The sequence below is a fragment of the Rhinolophus ferrumequinum genome, chromosome 7 (genome assembly GCF_004115265.2).
Source record: "Rhinolophus ferrumequinum isolate MPI-CBG mRhiFer1 chromosome 7, mRhiFer1_v1.p, whole genome shotgun sequence".
Taxonomy (NCBI): domain Eukaryota; kingdom Metazoa; phylum Chordata; class Mammalia; order Chiroptera; family Rhinolophidae; genus Rhinolophus; species Rhinolophus ferrumequinum.
In genome coordinates, this window is record NC_046290.1 from 33,266,299 (window position 1) to 33,275,241 (window position 8,943).

The following is an 8,943-nucleotide window of genomic DNA, read 5'->3' on the forward strand; positions in this document are numbered from 1 at the left end:
GAAAACAAGATCCCCATTTCACCTCAGCCACAAGGTGATCTGATGCCAGAGTGTTTTTAGTGACTCTAACCAGTCCCCAGGGTCGCATCGAGGCAACGGCCAAAAAGGCAAGCATTTGGAACTCTGAAACCCCGGGAGACGGAACAGGACTCTGTGATGATGTGGTTTATGGAGTCTCATTTAAAAAAAAACTGACATACTTACAATGAAAGATGCTGTGGAAAAATAATTGGATTTACCCCAACTCCTCTGCTATTAATTGTCCTGCATGGCACTAAGGTTATATCAGAACACAGCCATAAAGGGAAGAGGCTGCGGAATCACTGATACACATTACCACCCCCCCACCAAATAAATCTGTACTTAACCCTTTGTCCAGTGTAAGCAATGTGACTCTTGCAAAATACTGAGAAAAGATGAACAAATCTAAGAAATTGTATGCCCTGAATTGAGCCTACAGTAATGTTTTGTAGACAACAGGATCTCTAGCAGCCAAGCCCTACTTTTTGTTGTGCCTCAAATCTGAAGACTCAGCCCCTTCTGTCCCTCCGATGGCTAAGGGCCCACCGTGCGGAGGTGCACAGTTCTCCTTCTGGCCTCTATTCTGAGCAGGAGGCCAGCCCAGGGAGGCATATTGCTCTCTGCCTTGCTTGACTGTGGCTGATTTTCCTGTGTGCTTGTGTTCCAGGACCTTGATATTTGCAAGCTCCTAAACTGCCATCTCACATCCATTACAGCTTGTGAGTGAAGCTAATAAAACTACTAGGAGGAAAAAAAAACTACTAGAAAATCAAGACAGTTGACTGCAGCAGGACAAAATCTGGCAGCCTGAAAACAGGCAAGATTCTGCAATTAGAACTTTTATTCCAGCTGACCCTAGGTGGACACCTGGTTAGTGTCTTCTAAGGCTCTTTTGAGGGGGTTGCAGAGCTCCCAAGGCCAGCTGATCATGGCTCAGTCAATGATAAAAGATGTGAAGTTGCTCTTTCTGCCATGGATCCATCTGTAGTTAAACAAGATAGGCTGACTGTGCCAATAATTTGCTCAATTTTGCACAGCCATGTTTAAGGATGCAACAAGAAATCTGCTTTCAGATCTCTGGGGAACATTCAAATCAAAGACAGCAGAGATCAAAAGTCCTTGAAAAAGCCATCTGGGAACTTTTGTGTGCTGACAAGTTTGCTCTTGAAGCTCACACACACACTTGCAAGATGACAAGCAGATACCACGGATTTCTGGGAAAATTCTGCACCACACTATGGCCTGACGAAAAGCCACGAGTTCTCTGAGGTCATATATCACCCAACACAATACCTGCACCCATCCCCCAACCACACGGTCAATGGCTTTTATATGGGAAAGAGAGCTGATGTTGGTCTAGTGATATGCTGTTTAACAAAAAAGTAAACTAAGCAACAATTATAAAAATAGCCATTATTTGTTAAATACTTTGCATGTATGATTTTGCTGAGCTTTTAGTATATACTGTGCAATTGATCATAAAAATTCTATCAGGCAGGTATTAATATCTCTACCTTATAGACAAGAAATAACTTGTCCCAAGACATAAAGCTTTGAAAAGGCATAGCCAGATTCAAAAGCAAGAAAATCTAACAACCCTAAAGAAATGTCATTCTTCATCTTTGAAAGCTAAATCTGTTGCTTGTCTTCAATGTCCTTTCCAGCCATAGCAGCAAACTTCTACTCCTCCATTACATACCAGCAGACCTCCTCTCTGTGTGAAGACCTCCCCGCCTTCTGAATGCTCGTGTGCATTTCCTTTTCTCTATATCCACAAGACATTTCGTACAGGACTTCAGGATCCCAATAATCTTATTTTAATTGTAATGGTTTGTATACTTGTCCATCTCCGGATGAAAACTGAGAATCCCTTGGGGGCAAGATCCATGTCTCAGTGGCTGTTGACCCTAGCACTGACATAGTGTTTGGCACAGTTAACCCTAAGTAACTATTGCTCATGGATGGATAAACAAACAGCTCAGATCCCAAAGAATTATCATCTTTTTAATACTGCCAAAAGTATTAGATTGAACCATTTGAAACTGCAATTTCTGTAGGTTCAAAGGAGTCAATTGTGGGCACTTTTGTACATTTCAACCCAGGAAATCTATTTACAGTGAGTGTGACTATTCAAAAATGTGGTTGGTTTTCAAACAGATGTATGAGATGTTGTATTAAAATTCATACGTTGTAAACAAATGCTTTGAAAACCTGTTGTCACACTTTATCTCATTTATTTTTGTACTTCTGAGATATTCAGTCCTGCATATTTATTCAAAAATCAGCTGGTCTCTGGAAGTTCCTTCATTGCACAAGACAATTGTCACAAGATGTTTGGCGTGCTTGGAAAGGCAGCATAATGGTTAAGAACAACTTTCTAGGTGTCATCTTAGTCATCTTCCTCCTTCCTCCTCTGCTCTGCAAGAGCAAGATCATGGTAGTGTATGTCTCACAGGTTATTGCAGGAACTATATGAGGTAATACGTGGTGCTTAGAGCAACGTGCAGAATATATTAAGAGCTCCATGAGTGTTTGCTGTTATTATTATTACTATAGGATTTGGTCTATGTGGAACACACATGTGTTGGAATAGCAAGAGAGTGTGTGTGTAGCCAGTAATAAAAATGAAATAAATGAGTAAAGTGATCACCACAAAGACTGTATTTCTACCTAAATATCTGCCTAATAGAGTAAGTAAATCAGGGGATTTTCCTATAGAAAATGAAGTCCTTTAAGAGTGCATGGAATTTGCAGTTTTCTGGGTATCTGAAGCCTCGTCATTTATTCCTCCCTGTGGGACCCTAGCCCTTAGTTTCTAGCCCTAAGACCTATGAGACTTACACAATTCTTAATATACAAATCCAAGTACAGCTGTGGTGATTGAACAAAATCAAACTGGCATCACCAATTCACTTCTTTCTTTCCCCTCATTTCCCTCTCTTTCAAACAGTTTTGAAATTCCATTACTAAATTTCCTCTTGCCTTTTAAATATATTACACATTATGTTATGTATTTGTGGTTGAGATAATCACATGGATCCATTTGTTTTAAATTAATTCAGTTTAAGCTACAAAACTCTCCAAGTGTCCTGGTAAAAGCCTGCTCTGCATGCAATATGGGCAGAGCCTAGAGCCAAATAATTAGGAAATAATTTGTCAGAATCATAACCTGCTTGCAACTTTTGAACACTATCTGTCTGAATTTTTTTATAGAGATAAAGGCTCAGATTCCTGGAAGTTCAACACAACCTACTAGCAAGGGGTATGTTTTAGTTAATGGGACCACTTTTAAATCATAACCAATTTTCTGTGTGTTTGGTGTTGGATTCTGTCTGATATTGTTCCTAAACCAACTGCATGTTTGAGGACAATTAAAGAAAGAAATTAGGTCTGATGTATGCTCTATTTCAAGGAATGAAATGAAAGGAAAAGGACAAGCTCTGAAGAGATACAGGACAAGAAGTAGTTATCAAGATCAAAGTAGCTACAATAGCCTAAAGCAACTCATGTCCCAACTTTATGCACACCTATGTGAAAAAGAAGTATATATTTATACATACATATGTATAGACACATCTTATATGCACTTATATATCTTTCTGTATTGTGGAAAGTTGTTCAGATCTAATATTGGAAGTTCAATTCTTTTTCATTACAGTAAAAAAATTTTATATTTAGAATTAGCCAGCTGGACTCAGTTTAGATGATCCCAATGTTGTTGGCAACATCCAAAGCATCATAGTCAGGAGCCAGTCGAACATATGCCTTCTTCTCTCCGTCAGGCCTGATCAGGGTGTTGACCTTGGTGATGTCAATGTCATGGAGCTTCTTCACAGCCTGTTTGATCTGATGCTTGTTGGCCTTGACAATCACAATGAACACAAGTGTATTGTTGTCTTATCTCTTTATCATGGCTGATTTAGTTAGGGGGAATTTGATGATGGTATAGTGGTCAAGCTTGTTCCTCCAGGGGGCGCTCTTCCAAGGATATTTAGGCTGCCTTCTGAGTCGCAGTGTCTTGGGCCTTCGGAAGGTGGGTGGCGTGCGGCTCTTTTTTTTTTTTTTTGTGGCTGTGGACGCCTTTCAGGACTGCTTTCTTTGCCTCCAAAGCCTTTATTTTGGCTTTAGCTTTGGGAGGGGCAGGGGCTTCCATCTTCACTTTTGGCGCCATCTTTGTCTAAAGTCCAGTTTTTAAAAAAAAATAGGATTTGTGTAGGAATTCCAGTAAATGTGACTATTATGTTACTTTCTTGGTTTAAAAAATATTATATTTTAAATACTTCATAATTTAAATTTTAAAAAGTAAGCAAAAAGTGAACATATTAACCCAAATATGTGAAATGAGTGCGTTTCATTTGGCAAGGCTCACCTGCCAAGGACTGGACAGGTGAAGGGAGGGAAATGCAGATTTCTATATCACCTTTACACAATGAATAGTTAGCATGCCTACTGCCTTTAAGTCTATAAAAATAAAAGAAATGCAGCATTATCCACAAAACTGTGAAAGTGTCTCCTAGACACTTTCAAGACCTGAAGTGTTTGTTTTATTCTGCAAAAGAAGTCCTGATAAAAGCTGTAATTAATTTCCAAGAAGAGAGATGTGAGTTTAAGAAAACATCTCTCTGTTCTCATGGCAGTGGCTTTAGAAGGAAGTACGTTTGTCAGCCACATTTTGCACTGTTTTGGGCCCCTCAGCTTTATCCAAAGTTTTTGCTCCCTCAGGATCCTCCTCCCTGTCCACAACCCCACATTATTGCTTTCATCCACCTAAGTCAAGAAAAGCTTTGTGAGGAAAATAGATTTTAAGTTAGAGGCAGGAGTGTTACTCAGAAACGTATGATTTATCTGGTAGTAATTGCATTAATAATGGTAAGGAAGAAATGTGGACGTCAGTGTCTCTGAGGGGAATCATTAGGTTGAGGTCTCTGGGCATTCAGCCAGTGATTTCCTTGGACTTGGGCTGCTCAAACCAGGGTTCTTTCTTTCTAAATTATTCCTATGCCTGTACTTAATTCAGAAATGAAACCTAGAGGATCGATTATAAAAATTAAAAATCAAAACTTTTGCATGATCAAAGAAAATAGCATAAGCATAGTAAAAAGAGAAATGTTAAACTGGGAAAAATTATTTGCCATTTAAACTACAAATATTTTCAATATTCTTAATATACAAAAGTTTCTAAAAAGAGTTCAACTACTTTATAGATAAATAAGCTGGAGATACGAACAGACAGTTCATAAAGAAAGATACACAAATGGATTTTACCATATGAAAAGATTTTTAAACTCACTCATAATGAATTAAACACAAATTAGAACTATATGGAGTTACTGTTTCTTATCTACCAGAAATGGCCAAAAAAAAAAAAAAAAAATCAGATAAACTACTTTGTTAGTGAAGCTGTGTACAAATAGTCACTCTTTTTAAAACACAATCCAACCCCTAAGGAAAAGAATTTGGCAACATCTAGCAAAGTTCCACATGTGTTTACTCTTTGAATCATTAATCTTACTTCTGAGAATTATACCACACATACACAGTTATATGAAAAGACATATTACTAGGGAAATTCAGTGCAGTACGAGTTGTAATAGCAAAGGACAGGAAACAATTCAAATATCTATCAATAAGGAGCTGGTCAATTAACATTTTATATCCACTCAGTGCAGTACTATTAAGCTATAAAGAGTTATGAGAACACACACACACACACATACACATATACACACATACGTATTTTTGTATAGTAAAATATGGAAATACCTTTCCAAAATATTAAAAAGGAGGAAACAGTTTCCAACTCATTTTGAGGTCAGTATTTCTTTAATACTGAAACCAGACAAAGACATCCTAAGAAAAGAAAACTGATGATCAATATAGACACAAAAATCCTAGCAAACCAATCCAACAACATATAAAAAGAATTATACACCACAATCAAGTGAGATTTATCCCAGGAATGCAAGGTTGGTTTAACTTCCCCTAATCAATTAATTTAATACACCATATGAATGGAATAAAAAACAAACAAAAAATCATCTCAATAGACATAGAAAAGCATTTGACAAAATCCAATTCAAGGTTGCAGAATACGAGATCAAGATGAGAAAATGGAAGGATAAAAATGTTTAAATGATTACCTCTAAAAGAGGGAGGAGACAAGGTGAAGAGGACAGGTACAGAAGCTAGATTTCTATGTTTACACTTTGCACTGTAGATTAGAGTTTGAAGCTCTGAAAGTATTCTACATTTTTATAAGGGCAAAATTTAATTTAAAAAGATAATCTCAAAAATTAAAATAATAAATAGAAACGAACAAACGGAACTATGCACAAAGTTGATATAACTACACATAGAAAAGCTACTTCACATCACATTAATATGCAATTATTTCATTGTCCATACCAAGTGGGATCTATTCTGAGGACAAAAAGAATAATTTTAAAAATCTTAAACTGTTTTCAGTGTATTGTTTGTGGTATTGTTAGCTTTGTTATTTTGACAGTTAGGTGTGTATTATGGGATAAAGTAAAAGAGTAATTGTGTTGTGTGATTGAGAACCAGGGCTATCTTGTGGAAGAAAGAATAAGTAAATGATCGTTTGAGGGGGTTACGTCTTGGAGTCTTGAATTTGAATTAGAAGTAAGAGTTATGAATTTATATTGCATTTTATCTTTAAAATTTAAGCATTTCAAATTTCTATTCTTTGAAAAGGATCAGAAGTAATGACTAACCCAGTATAAATGAGCACTCCTTGTGCTCAAATTCTGGTCCCTAAATACCATTTTCAACTTAAAAGATCGAGAGCTGATTCTGGGTCTGCAACAGGAAGTGTGAAAAAGTGAGTCTGTGACATTTTTGTCTTACCAAAAAGCTATAAAGTTCTCAAAGACTATTGTTGTTTTCATGGGTTGAATTTTGTCTGCAAAAAGAGATATTCAAAGCCTAACCCCTGGTACCTGTGAATATGATCTTATTTGTAAATAAGATTTTTGCAGATGTAATCAAGTTAAAATGAGGTGATACTGGGTTAGGATGACCCCTTATCCAATGACTGGTATCTGTATAAGAAGAAAAAAATTTAGACATAGATACAGACAAGGAGAGAATACCATGTAATGATGGAGGCAGGTATTGGAGTGATAGTTCTACAAGTTAAGGAACACCAACGATTGTTTCCAACTACTAGAAGGTGGGAGAGAGGCATGGAACAGACTCTCTCTCAGTGCCTCCAGAAGAAACCAATCCTGCCAACACCATCTTGATTTCAGACATCTAGACTTCAAAGTTACTATGAGACAAGCAATAAATTTCTGTTGTTTTAAGCCACTCAGTTTGTGATACTTCCTTACAGCAGCCCTAGGAAACTAACACAGGGGTGAGGTCAGAAAGACTGAGACGCCAGCTTGAAGGGTCTACCACTGGTCACCTATGGGACAATTTGAGTATCAACAATGATGATAGTTCCAATGACATAACACAAACATGTTTTAAATCCATAAAATCATATTGATATTTAAAAAAAAATTTAAGTGGATAACTTGGAGAGCTACTAGAGAACTAACTCAATATTTTGAGAATCAATACATAAGGAGAAGAATCAAGCATTTACTTTGCCTTTTCTATATATATTCTGCCTTTCCTTTCTGAGTAACCCAAAAGTAGGTGAGGGGAACTTTCTCTTTATAGAAGTATGCAAGCTAATATATAATAGAATATCACCATTTTTGCAACTCCTAATGAATGACTAGCTCCAGACCATAATCGTCAATGGCGTCTAATGAAAAGGGAAACAATCAAGAGCTTTTTCTTTGTTCTGATTGAAGTATACAGCTCTATGAACACTCAAACCTAATCTAACTGAATCTCTACATCCAACCACCAATTTGCAGAAAATAGGAGGGACAAATGAAGTTATTTTATAAAAATACTATGAAGATGCAATCAGCAAAATGTAAATCAAAATCCTACAAGAAAAATGATTTGGCTTCTTAAACAAATAAATTGCAAGGAAAAACAAAAGCAAGACAGTCAGGAAACCCCTAGAGTAAAAGAGACAGGAGAGACATCCACCAATTATAATTTAATTTGAATCCTGATTCTAATAAAGAAGCTAAAGAAAAAAATATTTGAGATATTAGAGAAATTGGATATAAGGAATTACTAGTAATTTTTTAGGTGTGATAATTTATGTTTCAGAAGAAAATTCTTATCTTTAGAGATAGGTATCAAAATAGTTATAGATCGAAAGCGAGGTCTGGGATTTGCTCTAAAATAATTCGGTAGGGAAGGAGAAAGTGGGATGAGGTATAGATAAAATTAGATTGGTCATGACTTTATAATTGTTGAAAATGAGGTCGTGGGGGTCTATTATACTTTTTTTTCTGCTTTTGAGTATTATTAATACTAAAAAGTTAAGGAGGGAAAAAGCTTAACTGAAAGAGGTGGGGACTCTGATCCTTAAAAACTCATAACTCAAAATGTTATCAGAGACCAGCTAAAAAGACCAGCAGAGAGAGAAGCCCTGGTTATCTCCTCCCAGGCGGCTGTTTTCTCCCAGAGAAGTCCTATCCTAACTCAGGGGTGCAGTGAAGAGTAAGTAAAGGTTGAAGGCATGTCACAAATACAAAGTGCTAAGTGTTTAACAATAGTCGTTGGAAGGCAGTTCTCTTTATGTTTTTTGCCGAGTTCAGGCTCAGGGCCACATCACTCCTTTGGTCTTGTGTATTTATTGCCATTGCCCTGGGCCTTTAGACACAAAGATAGATCCAGACCCCTGACTGCCAGGCCCTTAGTCTGATATCCAGACCACCCACCCACTTCCCATGGCAACTTCCATTTCAGGAAAATATTTATGGGAAGGCACCTGCTCCCAGGGTGAAAAGGAAAAAAACCAAAAACAAAAACCAGCATTGAACTGAA

At 37.0% G+C, this 8,943-nt stretch overlaps 1 pseudogene; it reads right to left on the reverse strand.

Annotated features, from left to right (window-relative positions):
- Positions 1-3,720: 3,720 nt before the first annotated feature.
- On the reverse strand, positions 3,721-4,192 carry LOC117025216 (60S ribosomal protein L23a-like; annotated as a pseudogene).
- Between the last annotated feature and the right edge of the window lie 4,751 nt (positions 4,193-8,943).